The following is a 17,418-nucleotide window of genomic DNA, read 5'->3' on the forward strand; positions in this document are numbered from 1 at the left end:
CCCCCCAAAAAAGGATGATACTCCTGACTAGGAAAGTTTTTGTCATTTCTCTCTTCTCGGTTTTTTGTCAGGTTGTGATGGGAGAGTCTAACCCTTGAGTGACCTGCTTTTAATGAGCTTCTCAATCAGTACCCGTGAGTGAATTGTGCTTTCCCCTCCCTTTCTTTCCTCCTTCCCTCCCTCCCTTCCTCCCTCCCTCTCTTTCTCTCACACACACTACACTTGCTCATTCACAGCCTGCTTTATCCATAGTCAAAGGAAAGATCAGTTTCTCTGCCTTGAGTAGCACAGTCGTGGTGAGAACATTCAAAGAGAAGAAAGTGAACTGCGAGGAAGTGGGACAGAGGAACGGGTAGGAAACGCAGGGAGTGCAGAGGTGTCTATAGTTTTTAGAGAGGGGAGAGGAAATCCAGAAGACCCCCTTGCTTTTCCTGAGCAAAGGTGAAGCCAGCTCTGACAACTCATCCCTTGATCTGAAGACCGTTTAACAGAGGCAGGAGATTTTGCAACTCAAAGTAAGTTTTTTTTTTGCTTAACTTGTTTCTGACTGTACAGTAAACCAGCCACCCACACATAATTTCACATAAAAATGCAACTTGGGGGGAAAGGCAATGAGTCAAAGGAAGCTAAGTACTCCTAAGGTTGTATCTCCGTTCATCTGTTTCCAAGGCTGAAGAAAGTTGATGAAGCAGATAAGACCTGAGGGACTTCAGAATATGTGTTTTTGTGAGGGGAACAAGGATGACATGTCTTCTTCTTTTTTTGTGAGGATGGGTCCACTATCCCCTGCTTAATTTCAAAGTGCTGAGTGCTTTATTTCAAATAATATGAACGGCATTTATCAACTCAGGAGGGATCTTCCTGGTGACCCCTTCTTTCTATTGTCCTTACTGAGGGAATCATAAGGAGTAAAATATATGGAGTTGCATCATTGTTTATCTCCTTCTGAAAGGATTCAAGAGACAATTTAAAAGTAGAAAAGAGGATCCAAATCCCCTCAGGATTGTCTCTTGAATCCCACTGAGAAGGGAAAGGGGGAGTTGGGGATCCTATGGAAGAGCCTGATTTTAACCATCCCTTCTTTCAAGAGTGAATGTCCTTGTGTCAGCACTAAAGAGAGCTTTGCATGCTTCCCCCCCCCCCCCAAGTACCAGCTAGTATTAGTCACCTTTGCTTCAGCTTCACTGGATATGCTGACATTTATAAGATGACAGGGACAAGGCTGCAGATTACTAGGGCCAAAATGAGTTTTTCTAACATGAAAAGTCTGCAAATGTTTTGCTTCTTTGACTCTATTTTTGTGAATTTAATTAAATCTAGATATTTTTTTTTCAAGAACGTTTATTTGGCGTCATCCTTTTACTTATGTGATAGTGACCAACAATTTAATGTAACAGAAATTATACTTCCTAAAAAGTTTTTTAAACAAAGGTACCAAGTTTACTTGGAAGGACTTAAAGTAGCTTGCATGATGCTTTATATTTTGTTTAGATTAATGTTCCTCTTCCCACAAACTTGCTTTTGTTTTTGTTTAACTTTTTAACAGCTGTGATATTGTTGATTGTATGCTGTCCATAGTAATGTTCAGCGAGGTGGGTGACCACATAAATTTGTTAAATAAATAATATATGTGTATATATGCTTGCCATTTGCTATGGAACTGCAAATAGTATAGAGGAATAATTGCAGACTCTACAGAGTTTCAATAGGGTTGCTGCATCATGTGCCTTCAGACAACATCCTGGGATTTTGTGATATGGAAAAGTCTTTAAAGTTCAATCTTTAATTGTTAAGAAGGCAGTAGGAAACTATATGTCACTCTATCTCTGGACATCCTTTTCTTTTCCCTGTTTTAGGAAATGGACTTTTTGTTTCAATTCCATAATTTCAATACAGAAATAGGATGAAAAGAGAAAGATTGGGCCACAGTAGTACAACACAGCCACTCAGTTTCCATTGCTTGCCTCAGAGGCAAAGTTGAGTTCCATGGATTCCAATTTGTCAGTTCCAATTTGTGTGATGGAACTATCTCATGTTTGTTGAGAAGGTTGATGTCAAAAATGATGACTAATGAAGGCTGGACAATTAGTTGAATGCTTAAATATAAAACCTGTGTTAAAATTAAAAATTAATTTCATCGAATTGATGATCGCTAAAATGAATTATTGCTCCCAAGGATCAGAGACCTGTGGGTTGAATAACAGATGTGGATTCAACATCCTGGCTGGAGGTCCAGGTGTCCTAGATACAAATGGTCTGCACCAAACTTCAGATCAGTTTGGAATCCATTTAAAATTGTATTTGTGGGACAGTTTTTTTATCATTCTTCATTCCTAGCCTACAACCTCTTTAGAATTATACAGTTAGTTTCCTTCCTTCCTTCCTTGAACAGCAAATTCATGAAAAAAATATAAATTAAGAACCTGATCTGACTTTCAATCACTATTAGAGTTGACCTATTTTATAAATGTATGGCATTGGTATCTCTTCATTATTTTACTTAAAGATGCACCTCCATGTGTCTGCATTTAATATCCTTTTACAAGATATGGCCCCCTGTAAGTATGGCTGAAGCAGTGGTGGAATTCAATTTTTTTTAACTACTGGTTCTGTGGGCGTGGCTTGGTAGGCATGGTGTAGCTTGATGGGCGTGGCTTGGTGGGTGTGGCAGGGGAAGGATATTGCAAAATCTCCATTCCCACCCCACTCTGGGGACAGCCAGAGGTGGTTTTGCCGGTTCTCCGAACTACTCAAAATTTCCGCTATCGGTTCTCCAGAACCTGTCAAAACCTGTTGAATAGCACCCCTGGGCTGAACGCTCATCACTGCAAGGCCGGTGAAACATTGAGAACAGGACCAGGGGGCATATCTTTACTTCCTTTTCCCTGATTTATCTTATCCTGCCTTTTTGAGCTCAGTTCATAAACAATAAAATAACATGTGACAAAAATTGTACCTTCTCATTTGCATGCTTCTATGAGTCTCACGGGATGTAGTACTAAAATCCAGAGATTTCATCTCTTTGCTTTTAATTACATTTTAATCAAAGTTCCAGGGAATAAACATGGTTTGTCAGCTGGCCAGAGATTTAAAGTTTATTGTTATAAAAAGATGTAAATCACTGTTTCATTTGGAGAGAAAACACTCCTTTCTCCTGTGCTAGGATAGCCTCAAATAGACATTTGCTTTTCTCCCTTTTCATCCAAAAGTGAAATATGTTTAATAATAAAGGCAGAGCCATTATCTGGCATGGTGTTTTACAATGCAGTGAAAGTGTTTAAAAGTTTATGTACCAAAAGTTCATTGTTTTTATTTAGATTGAGGGGGGATTCAGTCAGGCTGGATATGGAACAGAAACAACATTGATCAACCCACTTTCAGATGATCTGAAGTAAGAGTGGGATGACCCATCCTTGCTTTTCTTGACCTCTCAGCAACTTTTTTTTTTTTTTTTTTTTTTTACCATGGAATCCTTTTGGCCCGATTTAGGGAGCTGAGAGTGGGAGTCACAGTTTTATGTTGGTTCATTGCCTTTCTCTGAGGCTGATTCCAATCGGTGTTGATAGGAGCAAGAAGTCCAGCCACAACCTCTTTGGGTCCCTCCAGGGATGGGATTGAAAAATTTTAGCAACCGGTTCTTTGCCCGGTTGCTGGGTGGGCATGGACATGGGGTGTGGCCTAGTTGGCTTCCTGCACCATGGCAGGGTGGGCCTTTTTGCCCTCCCCAGGCTCTAGAGGCTTTCCTTGAGCCTCCGGGAGGGCGAAAATGATCTTCCCCAGGCTCTAGAGCCTCTCCGGAGGCTGGAAATGGGCTCGTTTCTGGATTTCCAATATTTCTGATAGGCCCATTTTTCACCCTCCCCAGGCTCTGGAGGCTTTTCTCGAGCCTCTGGGAGGGCGAAAACGGCCTCCCCTGGCCTCCTGAGGCACTCCAGATGCCAGAAATGGGCTCATTTCCAGACTTCTGGTACTTCCAGTAGGTCCATTTTTTTCCCTCCCAGAGCCTCAGTGTGGGCCCTGTACTTACCTGGCATTCAAAACGGGCCATGAGGAGGCTCCCGGGTGGGACAGGACAGGGTGAATGGGGTCAGCCAGTCCTTGCAACTACCAGTTCGGCAAGCCATATTAAAATTAACATCTGATTTGCCCAAACCAGCTGAATCCCACCCCTGGGTCCCACAGAACTCAATGCTTGCCCCATTCTTTTTTAACATCCACATGAAACCACTGGGTGAGATCATCTGTCACCATTGGTTGAGGTATCATCAGTATGTTGATGATACACAGTTATACACTATGTCCTGGGTTAACTAAGTGATACTTTGAATGTTCTTTCATGGTGTCAGGAGGCTTTGGGAGTTTGGAACAGCAACTGGCTTCAGCTGATTCTGGGTAAGACAGAATGGCTGTGAATGAGGGCAGGGGGCTCATCTGTACCTGGATTTTATCAACTTTGATGGGGTCGCACTGTTCCAGATGGAACTGATGACTCATCTGGAGGTCCTTCTGGACTCACAACTCCTGCTTGAAGATCAGATGGTCTTCAGATGATAGGAGGGTCTTTGGTCAACTGTGTTGTGTGTTAGTATAGCCCTTCCTGTTTAGTTCTTCTCTTAGTCACTCACATGCAGTTCATCTACTGCTTGAACTATTGCAACATGCTTTACAGGGGAGCTAGCCAACTGTACCCATAGCTGCTCTGAGACCGAAATGGGCAGTCTCTAAAATCTGGAAGCTTCAGCTGGTACAGAAGGTGGCTGTATGAACAATTTTGGGCACCATAAAGTTTGTGCATGTAAAACTTCTGCTTACAAGGTGCATTGGGTAGGAAGGTCTGCTTGTGGGCCAATTCAAGATCTTGATTATTGCCTTTAAAGCCTTACATGGCATGGGTTCCAGGTAAGCTGTGGAATTGTGGAATTGACCCAATCAGGCAGAAAGGGCATATTGTGGACCCTGCCAGTTAAATAATTTTAACTGGTGGAATGCAGGAAGATAGAGTTCTCTGCCATTGCTCCTGCTGTTTGGAAAATCCTTTCTCCAGAGTGAGGGTCCTCGCTTTCCTGGCCTTTCAGAAGAATTTGAAGATCTCGCTCTACTGACTTGCCTGGGGCTCCCAGAGGAGCATGCAACCTTGGGGCTGATAACCTTTCCCTGCTTTTTTCTTTTAACTTATTGCAACCAGGGGTGGGCTACTGGGGGTTCTCAGGGGTTTGGAAGAACCTCTAGCTAAGATTCTGTGCAGTTCGGAGAACCCCTAAATCCCACTCTTGGCTCGCCCCACCCACCCTGCCCCATCCCTCCCAGGAGTCTCCACTCAGCCCGTTTTGGATGCAGGTAAGTACAGGTCACATGTGGAGGCTTGGGGAGGGTGAAAAGTTCGGGAAGGCCTCAAGAGGGCCTCCAAAGCCTGGGAAGGCTGTTTTCACCCTCCTGGAGGCTCGAAAAAAGCCTCTGGAGCCCAGGAAAGGCAAAAATGCCCCTCCCCTACCGTGGTGCAGGAGGCCGACTAGGCCATGCCCACCCAGCAACTGGGCAGAGAACCCCTTGCTAAAATTTTTGAAGCCCACCCCGATTCCATCCCCATTTTATCGGCCTCCTTTTTCTGAGATATAGTAAATATAGGTATAGATTTTAACATGGTTTTGATGTTTTAAACTGTTCGCTGCCCACAGCTGTTCTGCGACTGAGACGGTCAGTCTTTAAATTGGACAAATAAATAAAAAGATGTATTCGGACATGTAAACTAGGAAGACCACAGTAATGGGGATAAAGTCAGAAGTCCTGAGGCTTTGTTTCAGTTGAGAATATCAGATAACAGATTAGGACAACATCTATGGTCTAATAAATAGTTTTGCAGGGTGAAATATAACAAAAATTCAAGTCATCACAATGGAAATATTTTTAAGAATGTTTTTTTTTTCATTCCCATCAAATCCATGTTCTGAATAGTGGGAAGATCAAAATCTAACTAGCATTTACCATTTACCCAAGACATATCTGACTTATAGGTAATCCTCGACATACAATGGTTCAAAGTTACGATGACTTTGGAAAAAAAGCTTTATGAGCTGTACTCACACTTATTCTGGTCTCAATTGGGGTCATAAGTCAAGATCTACCTATACTTTTGAAAATGAATGAAATGGTTGGAACATTTGGGAGTTTTCTTTCTTTTTCATATTTCCTCTATCCTCAAATCAGAATTTACGATTTAAAGCACGGTAGACGTCAGATAGACAATTGGGTGATGGGTAACTATTTGTACAGGTTATTCTTGCTTTGCAGCACTTCCTGGAATGACCTTGAGATCATGCATCTCACCCTCCAGCTCCACAAATGTTCAACAAACACACATACACGCACACACTATTTAAAATGTGGACATACATCTACTACAGTGGTGGGCTGCCCCCGGTTCGGACCAGTTTGCAAAAACTGATAGTAAAACTGGTGGGGTGGGAGGCCCCGCCCACCACCCCGGATGTCATCATTGGCGATCTGCGCATGCGCAGAAGCTTCTGCCCATGCGCAGAAGCAAGGCATGCATGCTTGCTTCGCACACACGATCCTGTTGCGAACCAGTAGTAAAGGTAAGTAGAACCACCCCTATCTGTTAGAGTAGAATTCTTCCCTTCAAAGTGAGCAAGAAGAAGCGACTTAGAACTTAGGAGAAATTTCCTGACAGTTAGGACAATTAATCAGTGGAACAACTTGCCTTCAGAAGTTGTGAAAGCTCCAACACTGGAAGTTTTAAAGAAGAGATTGGACAACCATTTATCTCTAATGGTATAGGGCTTCCTGCCTGAGCAGGGGGCTGGACTAGAAGACCTCCAAGGTCCCTTTCAACTCTGTTATTCAATAAAAATGTCTCCACCTAGATTTACATATATATTTTATAAAAGAAAAATGGCATCAGTATTCTCACGAATATGCACATGTTATGCCTTTCCCTCCCCAACATAGGCATGTAGTCAGGAGTGGGTTCTAATTTTTTTTACTACCGGTTCTGTGGGCATGGCTTATTTTATGGGCATGGCTTGATGGTTATGTGACAATTCTTTAGGATTTAGCAGAGGTACTGGTCTACCAGGCTTTTAACTGCTTGCAGAGCTGTACCGATCTACCCATTTATTTTTGCAGGCACTGGTCTACCCATTTATTTTTGCAGGCACTGATCTACTCATGTATTTTTGCAGGCACTGGTCTACCCATTTATTTTTGGAGGCACTGGTCTACTCATTTGTTTTCTTTTAACACTGATCAGCTTTAGGGCGGCCCTTTGAAGCTCCGTGGCAAGAGTTTAAACAGTTGTTTTCCCTCTAGGTATCAGCTGGGACTCAGGAGGCAGCAATAGATTGGGGGTAGTGCCAAATAAAAGGTAAGAATAACGCGGGGGGCGGGGGGGGCAGAACCGGTTCGGTGACGTCATATCATCACCGCTACTGGCTCAGCGGAACGGGCGGAACCGGGAGGAACCCACCACTGCATGTAATGTATATTTTTATAGTTCAAATGTCTGTGAGAAAATGCCTTTTGTTCCTGCTTTCATTTCTAGCTGGTTCTACACAGTTTTCTTTTCTTTGCCAGTCATAGAAGGAGTGAAAAGTAGGCAGCGGATCTCACCCAGGAGATTACTTCTGAAGGCTAATAGGATAATGGATCATCAGGTTCCATGATCTCAGCTGAGTGTGGATTTGATGAAACAGCAGAGTACTCCATTTAGTTATTGGCTAATAGCATTACTTGGAAATTATGACAAATCAATATGGATAAATATTACAAAAGTTTAAGGAAGCTGGGTGAAACGGAAAGGAAGTATTGAGTTTCTGCCTGCATCGTTGTGTGGACAGAGAAGAGAAAGAAGGGCAAAAGTAAGCCAATCAGTTGTGTTTCAAAGGCGCAGAGTCCAGAAACAATGGCAGAGCTAAGAAATACTCCAATCAGCAGGACAAGTGATTAGCATCAAAATCTCCCATCTGCTAAGAATGTTAACCTTGAAATATCCCAGTAGAATTCTTTTTTCCCTTCCTTCTATAAACCCAGCTATCAAGTAGTTAAGTAATTGTTTATATATCATTTGCTTCATAGCATTTGTAAAAAAAAAGGGGGGGGGATTTTTATGTATAGGGGTAAGAATATCGTAAGTAAGAAGTGTACTTTTGATATATTCATTGAAAACACCCTATGTTTTTATTACGGGTTTTCCGAACCACATATTCCTTCACAAATATTATTTCTGTTCCTTAGCAAATCAGCCATGGGTTATTAATATTGAGTGTATGAATTAAATAAATTTTCCATGCATTAAGAACCATCATCTTTGCCAACAGTGCTAAAAGATGCAGAATTATGATAGGAGGTGCTGAATTCCTTATGGATCTGGCCACAGATTTATTCTGTGTTATCCACACTATTTTACACTTCCTGTGTAGTGTTTTCTGAATCTTGGCTCAGAAAGATATCAACATTCACGTTTGTGTGGCGTGAACAAATGTAAAAACGAGGAATACCAGACATACAAATTCTGCTGAAAGCTCAAGGAAGATGGTGTCTCAAAAGTAGTTGGATTTCATGAATTTATTTGAGTTATGAGAGATGAGTTTGACTAATGAAATTGTAATCTGTTTGGACTGGACTGTAAATCATAATTGCAAATATTATAACTATTCACAAATATTTGACCTGTTGAGATGGAGCACTGTGGGGGAAGGCAGGATTTGCACTGATAGCCCACAAATGCACAATTTCAGAATATACAAGGCTGTCACGAGGTCATGAGTGAATGCTCCACAGCATCAATTTTTTTTCCACCAATGGCAATAGCAGGTACCCTATAAATTAGCATTATTCATGACATACTTTTCCGTTCTTGTTAAAGAAAACATCTGAGATCTCTGTTCTATTTTAAGTGATTTGATACATAGGAGGCTATATGGTCACAATCATTGTTATCATTCTTAATAATTTGAGATGCATTCTTGTTTTGCTATTCTACTGATTTGCAATTTAATCATTTTGATCTAGAGTTTAAACATGTTGTAAGAAAAAAAAAAGGTAAATTTCTTTCCAGTGATGTCAGATTTTTGCTCATGTTATCTATAAGGTGGAAATGAGCTCAGCAACTGGTGTTTTCATAGAGACAACAATGTCATTTTTCTTGGCAACACATTAAGCGTTTACTCTGGAATGTTGTTTTGATTTCCCAGTCTAGTTTAAAGCTCATTCATTCATTCATTCATTTTTATTTATTAAATTTATATGCTGCTCACCTCCCCGATAAGGTGACTCTCAAATATTATCCTTTCCTTGAATGTTATCCCATACGAGTCTTAACTCCATCCGACTCCACTTAGCTTCTTTTGAGATTAGCAATAGATCAGCCAAGGTTGTCTAGTTGTTGTTGTTTTATTTATAGGCAGGTGATTAGCCAAGGTGGAATCTAATGCAACTTGCGAGTACTGTGTATCATTTGTTAATGTTACAAAAGGCTGTATACAATTGTCCTCTGCAAAATTGCGCAGTGAAACTGTGGCAATAATGTCACCAAATTTCCAAATTTCACTCTCAAAGAGAAAAAGAAAAGAAGTTCTCTGACTTCTTGTATAATTGCCACAGTATTCAGCCTAGCATAGATTTTGTTTCATTGCAAGTGACTGTAGCAAGAACTGCTTGGCATCCCAGCTTTTGTTTTGATTTTGCTTTCTTCATAATGTCTGGAAATCAGCCCTTTCTGAAACTTTTGTGTATGTCAGTGTGTGTGTGAGAGAGAGAGAGAAAGAGAGAGAGCGAAAGAGAGAGAGAGAGAAAGAGAAAGAGAGACAGAGATAGAGAATGAGAGACAGAGAAAGAGAGACAGAGACAGAGAGACAGAGGGAGAGAGAGAGAAAGAAAAAGAGAAAGATACAGAGAAAGAGAATGAGAGAAAGAGAAAGAAAGAAAGACAGAGCGAGAGAAAGATACAGAGAAAGAGAGAGAGAGATACAGAGAAAAAGAGAGAGAGAGAAAGATACTGAGAAAGAGAGAGAGAGAGACAGAGAAAAAAAGAGAGAGAAAGAGAGACAGAGACAGAGAGACAGAGGGAGAGAGAGAGAAAGAAACAGAGAAAGAAACAGAGAAAGAGAATGAGAGAAAGAGAAAGAAAGAAAGACAGAGCGAGAGAGAGAAAGATACAGAGAAAGAGAGAGAGAGATACAGAGAAAAAGAGAGAGAGAGAAAGATACTGAGAAAGAGAGAGAGAGAGATACTGAGAAAGAGAGAAAGAGAGATAGAGAGAGATAGAGAGAAAGATATAGAGAAAAAGAGAGAGAGAGAAAGAGAGAGACAGAGAGAGAGAAAGGGGAGGGTTTAAGTAATACAGTAATACGGTAAGAAAATTCTACAAAGTAGACTTTCTTTTTTTAGAGGGCAGTGGAAAAAAAAAACCTATTTTTTTTCCAGAAAAATGTATTCTAAGAAATGTATATTCAGCTGTCAAAATAAGTTTCTTGGATGAGATTCAGTTTAAGCCTCTTTCTTACCTTTCAAGAAAAGTACACAGCAGTCAGTGTGTAGCTGAATATAAAATCAGGTCACATACTTTCTCTTGGGACTTCCCAGCCTCGCTTTGCTTGACCCAGATCTTTTGTGTAATTGCCTTTGATCTTATCGTCCTTGCTCACAGGGAACAGAGGATTTAAAAGCATCCTCACAGTCATTCACCTTTCCGGCTTTCTCCTAGTCACCCTCCTATTTAAGCAGGGCATATTTCCACTGTTTTATCCCCTGTTCCGTTGGTGAATGTTTCCTGTATTTTTAAAAATATTTTAGAAAGTGTTCATTTTACATCTGGAGGATCATTAGTAGGCCACATATGTATTCAATACTTTCACACGCTCCTTTATCATTAGCATTTTGGGGGACTCTTCGGTTCAGTATGCAGAAAAGGACCGAGTTAAATTAATTGAATTAAAAGGGCATGAGATAAATGGATAACAGCTTAAAATAAAAATTCAAAAGCAGTTGAAGTGCAGCATTAAAACAACTGCTTTGAGAGTAAATGATCCTTGATTGTCCTTGTATGTTATACAATGTAGTCATCAAAGCTTCTGTGGCAGTGTTTATGTTTTTGTTTTAACTTTAGTGAATTTTAGATGTGTGGACTCTGACTCTCAAAAGGGTGACTGGGTAATTCTGGGAGTTGGGAGTCCACACGTCTTAAAGTTGCTGAGGGTTGATGGACCTCCCCAGAATTATTCGCTACCCATTTCTGAACTTCCAACACTTGTACTCCCCTGTGGTCACATGATCAATTCTGGCTAGGTGGTTCAGTGGCGAAAACACTGAGCTTGTCAATCAAAAAGGTCTGCAGTTCGGTGGTTCGAATCTCTAGTATAGGTCTCCTGCGTGAGCAGGGGGTTGGACTAGATGACCTTCAAGGTCCCTTCCAACTCTGTTACTGCTATTATTTAATTTTGGGCACTTGTCAACCAGCTTCTATTATTTGCAGCATCCCACAGTCATGTAACTGTCATTTTCACTGTTTTTATTTTGCTATTTCCCTGTGTTTATTTCTAGTTTCCAGCAAACAACATTTTCCCATTGGGGAAAAGAGGTTTGTTTAACAATCGCAGAGTTAGCTTAATGATGGCCACAAAAGGGGTCATAACATTGGGTGCAGTCATGTGGTGGCCTGCATAAAAACCACCATGATTTATAACCATAATTCCTGGATTAATGGTGACCATAAATTAAGGACAATGTGTATATACTATATTAGGATTAATGCCTTACATTCAAAGGCCAAGGGCATTGAACTGGGATCCCTTGGCTGTCCTCTGTTGCAGATAGGTGTTGTCAGCAGGAATTCCCCGATGGCTCTGAAGTACCATTTTAGCTTAGACCAGGGGTGTCAAACTCAATTTCATTGAGGGCTGCATCAGGGTTGTGTTTGACCTTGGGGGGCCAGGGTGTGTGTGTGTGGCCAGGGTGTGTGTGGCAAGGGTAGGCATGGCCAGCTCAACATCACTCAACCTGCCCAGGCTCTGTTTTTGGCCGCAGCCCTCCTGCAGCCCTCTGCCAGAAAAAATGGAGCTTGGGGGGGACACATGTGGTCCAGTGGTGGATTCTTCCCAGTTCGGCCCTGTTCGGCCAAGCTGGTAGCGGTGACAATATGACATCACCGAACCGGTTCTTTTTCTTCGGGAGCTGGGCCATCCCACCCACCTCCGCCCCCCTGCGTTATTCTTACCTTTTATTTGGCCCCACCCCCAATCTATTGCTGCCTCCCGAGTCCCAGCTGATCGGCTAGAAGGAAAAAAACTGTTTAAACTCTTGCCGCGGGGCTTCAAAGGGCCGCCCTACAGCTGATCAGTGTTAAAAGGCAGTGTGGTGGTAGACCGGTGCCTCCAAAAATGAATGAGTAGACTGGTGCCTCCAAAAACAAATGGGTAGACTGATGCCTCCAAAAACAAATGAGTAGACCGGTAGAGCTCTGCAAGCAGTTAAAAGCCTGGTAGACCAGTACCTCTGCTAAATCCTAAAGAATTGTCACATGACCATTAAGCCATGCCCACAAAATAAACCACGCCCACAGAACCGATAGTAAAAAAATTTAGAACCCACTCCTGGTGTGGTCCCCCTGAGCTCCATTTTTGCTGCTAGAGGGATGCAGGAGGCCATCGCAGCCGAAAACGGAGCCTCTGAGAGCTGTGCATGGCCCTCCCAAACTCTGTTTTCACTGGCAGAGGCACCACGGGCCGGTCCTTTGCTGTTTCCAGGGCAGCCGTATGGGCCAGATCTAAGCTCCCTGTGGGCTGGATCTGACCTATGGGCCTTGAGTTTGACACCCCTGGTTTAGGCTATAGCCTACTACACATTCCTTCTATGTGTCTGTCGAGAGAGAAAGTCTACTAAGTTCAGTGGGGATTCCTTTCTCCTCAGTAGGGACTGAATCCAATTCTAGGCAATTATGCCTAGAATTGTCTGAAATAAGACAAAGAGCCTTTTGACACGGCATCACCAGAGCCGTGGTGGAACAGTGGTGAGAATGCAGTATTGCAGGCTAACTCTGCCAACTGCCTGCAGTTCAATCCTGACCGATGCAAGGTTGACTCAGCCTTCCATCCTTCCAAAGTTGGTAAAATGAGGACATAGATTTTTGGGGATAATATGCTGACTTTGTAAAATGCTTAGAACAGGGGTATCAAACTCGATCGTGTCAAGTGACGTATCGTGATATATCGTGACATTTTTTGCCTTTGAGGAGCTAGGTTGGGAGTGGTCTGTGCATGACACATCCCTATGCAGGGATATATAGGTCTAAATGCTATTGCTATTGCTAGCTCTCCTGCCTCATTTTAATCTGAAGCTGAAACCTCCTTCCTGTTGACCTTGGAATGCTGAAAACATATGGAGAACCCAGTTGAGCTAATTGCTGCTCTCTCAAGTGACCAATGAATGCCTGCAAAATATGTCGTTTGGTCTGCTATTACTGGCCCAACAAAAATATCCTTCACTTTCATTACAAATAAAATGCAATATGAGTAACTTCTCATTTAGCAACCACAATTGGGAATGGCAACTTGGCTGTTAAGTAAAGTGGTTGCTAAGTGTTGCTACATGAGACCACAATTGTGCTTATGACCTTACTTTAGTTTTCCTTTGCTTTACTGACCTGCAAAGATCATCAATGCAAGGAAGGAATGGCCACAGAGTTACTTTTTTTTCACTGTTGCAACTGCAAATGGTCACTAAATGAGGACTGCTTGTAACTCCTGCCATCACTTTTCTCTATATTTTTAGCACATGTAATCTGGTTGTGAAAAAAGAAAAGGGAAAAGGAAAATCTGGATATTGGTAATGGGTGGAAGTCAGGGGTGAAATCCAGCAGGTTCTAACAGGTTCTGGAAAACAGGTAGCAAAAATTTTGAGTAGTTCAGAGAACAAGCAAATACCACCTCTGGCTGGCCCCAGAGTAGGGTGGGAATGGAGATTTTGTTATATCCTTCCCCCAGGAGTGGGGAGGGAATGGGGATTTTGAAATATCCTTCCCCTGTCACCCCCACCAAGCACAAATAGAGGAAAAACAACAACAATCAGAGCCATACAAATAGCTTGGCATTTTGCATATCTCTTTCTCCCTTGACCAAGAGAAGGAGTAATGGACAAAATTCTGATCACATTCACCCCTGGTCACAATTCAGCTTTCCCTAATTCTAACCCTTAAAGGATCTGGTAAATTCCCAAAAGTGCTTTTCAAAAGGCAACTGGGCTTTCTTTGTTTTGTTTTTTTTCCTTTGAAAGTGTTTCACTTCTCATCCAAGAAGCTTCTTCAGTTCCTCAGGAATTGTGGGAGATTTGGGACAAGCGCTCCATTTGGTGCAGATGTAGATTGAGCACTGTCTGCAGAACTTCACTGGTGCAGTGCAGTGCCTTCAGAAATCGTGGGCACTCCATCACTGGAGGTTTTTTAAGAAAACACTAGACCAGGGCTGTCAAACTTGCGGCCCATGGGCCAGATGCATCACATGATGGCCACACCCAGACCTGGTTTAGCAAAGAGAAAAAAAGTGATACATGACATATTGCAGTGACGATGTGAGTTTGACACCTCCTGGACTAGACAGTCATTTATCTGAAATAATATAGGACAGGTTCTCCTGCTTTAGCACCCGCGATTTCTGCTACCGGTTTGGGGGAAAAAGTCTAAACCGGCTGAATACCACCTCTGATCCAAAACCACTTTTGAATTGACACAAAATCACCAAGTGCCCACAGCAAACAAAACAAAACAAAACCTTTCCACTCAACAGTGGTTGGTGTGGCTTGGTAGGCGTGGCATGGCTTGGTGGGCGTGGCAGGGGAAGGATACTGTAAAATCTCCATTCCCTCCCCACTCCAGGGGAAGGTTACTGCAAAATCCCCATTTCCTCCCGATCAGCTGGGACTCGGGAGGCAGAGAATAGATGGGGGAGGGGCCAGTCAGAATTTTTACTGCCGGTTCTCCGAACTACTCAAAATTTCCACTACTGGTTCTCCAGAACTGGTCAGAACCTGCTGAAACCCACCTTTGCCACTCAGTAATACTTCTCACTGATAAAACCACAGGATGTCCTATAAATGGATTTGAGGAATTAGCATCTATTTTTAAACCTGGTTTTATTGGGGCACCCCTTGATAGTGGAGGGTGAGGGTGGAATCCTTTAGTTTTGTAGATGCTCTAAGCATCACTTCAATTTTAAAACTTTCCCTTCACTTTCCAAACAAGGAAAACCAGTTGCAACCTTTAATATTTTCCTGAATTATGGATGGAGAAGAAATTTACTGTGGATTTCTACTGGAGTGGATTTACAGATTTTGTTAAAAAGGGGCCCTTCCTGGCACTGAATAGACTGCAAACATTCCTTTTGCCAAAATAGTGCACAAAATCCCATTTGTTTAATCAGATCCATTTGAATGGGAAGGAAGGGTGGTTACATTTGGAAAGAAAGGAAGAAAGGAAGGAAGAAAGGAAGAAAGAAAGAAAGAGAAAGAAAGAAAGAAAGAAAGAAAGAAAGAAAGAAAGAAAGAAAGAAAGATTATGTTGAGAAAAAATATTCATCTTCTGCATGACCTTATGGGTGTTGTGACTTCCTCCCACTCTACAATACATGGTCAATTTCTGCAGGTTCTTCCCCCATGTGTTAGTGGGAAATTGCAAAGAAAATAGACATAAATATTTTAAAAACATAGTTTTAAAGAAGTGATTAACTGTCCTGCAAATGATTATAATAAAATGGAAATTTTTACTGGTCTGCGAATCCCTAATCTGAACCAGAGCATTAAAAAATGCCAATATTGTTGCCACAGCTAAGAATAAAGATTTTCATTATTACATCCAACTAACGTTAAAAATGCACAGAAAATGGCATCACTTTAAACACATTCATTTCTCAAACTTTGCTCTGCTGTACACATTTAACCTAAGGGGCAAACTTGTACGTGTCACAAAATGACTGTGCAATTGTTGAAACATCACAATATTCAGATAAGTGGAAAATGAGATTATTAAAGTTTCATGAAAATTTCAGAAAACAACAACAACAAGATAAGCCGCCATGTGGTAGATTCACTTGTCTCCATTTTGGATTGTGTCTGGAGATTGGCTAGACTTGGGATGCATAGTTGCCATTTGTAATCATGCTGCAAACTGGGAAAATCACAGCTGTAGTTGTGGCATCTGCTACAGTGGCTTTGAGCTATTCTTTGTCAGACCAAACAAACAAGAATGGAAATTCTCCGGAACTGTGTATGCTGGTCATGTACACCATGTAATCATTGTCCCATGTTATGATATTGGTTTCTATCTGGTGCTGCCAGACATCTTTGCTGCTTGTTGTAATCAACATTTATAATCTGCAAGGGTGCTTTTGCAAAATGAATAAATATGTACATGTCCTGGATGTGTGTGGTTTTTTTTTTTTTGCAGCTTTATTTGTTCTGCCTTGGCATTTACTTCAACAGTTGTCAAACTTTGAATGAAGTTTGATGAATGAATTTATGGACCCCTCCTCTCCCAAATAGGCTAATTATTTCATTGGGGTTAGGGCTGGATAAGAAATTAATGTATTCCTTTGAGTGATTAAATTTCAATCAATATTATTGCTGAAGAGGCCCCAAAATTGTGGCACCAGCTGGGATGGGTCCAAGCCTGTGAAACTTCTTTGAAGTGAAATTCTGAGGTGTTTCCTTTATAATCATGAGACAGATGCTGTTGTATGCTGAAAGAGTTCTTGGGATCCATCAGTGTACAACGTATTAAAAGTTAAGGATTTAATTCTATGGCCATAAATACTACAATTCTTGGAGGAAAAGGAAAAATATGGGTTAAGTTTAGATAAACAATTGTTACCAACCTGCCTTCCATTGAGGACCTGTATACTGCACAAGTCAAAGAGGGCTGTGAAAATATTTACAGACCCCTCATATCCTGGACATAAACTATTTCAATTCCTACCCTCAAAACGACGCTATAGAGCACTGCACACCAGAACAACTAGACACAAGAACAGTTTTTTCCTGAATGCCATCACTCTGCTAAACAAATAATTCCCTTAACACTGTCAAACTATTTACTAAATCTGCACTACTATTAATCTTCTCATCATTCCCACCACCCATCTCCTTCCACCTATGACTGTATGACTGTAACTTTGTTGCTTGTATCCTTACAATTTATTGTTTCCTGATTGCTTATTTGTATTCTATGACTATCATTAAGTGTTATACTTTATGATTCTTGATGAATGTATCTTTTCTTTTATGTACACTGAGAGCATATGCACCAAGACAAATTCCTTGTGTGTCCAATCACACTTGGCCAATAAAAAATTCTATTCTATCTATAAAGGCATTATCATTTTCTGAATTATAAACTCCCTAGAGCAGGGATCTGCAACT

At 41.5% G+C, this 17,418-nt stretch overlaps 1 protein-coding gene across 1 annotated transcript in view; it reads left to right on the forward strand.

Annotated features, from left to right (window-relative positions):
- Nucleotides 1-217: 217 nt before the first annotated feature.
- The window catches only part of PTN (pleiotrophin), a 114,522-nt gene continuing 97,321 nt past the window's right edge, over nt 218-17,418 (forward strand). Inside the window, exon 1 of the mRNA XM_070947182.1 lies at nt 218-515. The gene's annotated coding sequence lies outside the window, so the exon portion shown is untranslated. The remainder of the gene's footprint in view (nt 516-17,418) is intronic.

The sequence above is a fragment of the Pituophis catenifer genome, unplaced genomic scaffold (genome assembly GCF_029215685.1).
Source record: "Pituophis catenifer annectens isolate HBS135680 unplaced genomic scaffold, rPitCat1.0.hap2 SCAF_7, whole genome shotgun sequence".
NCBI classification, from domain to species: domain Eukaryota; kingdom Metazoa; phylum Chordata; class Lepidosauria; order Squamata; family Colubridae; genus Pituophis; species Pituophis catenifer.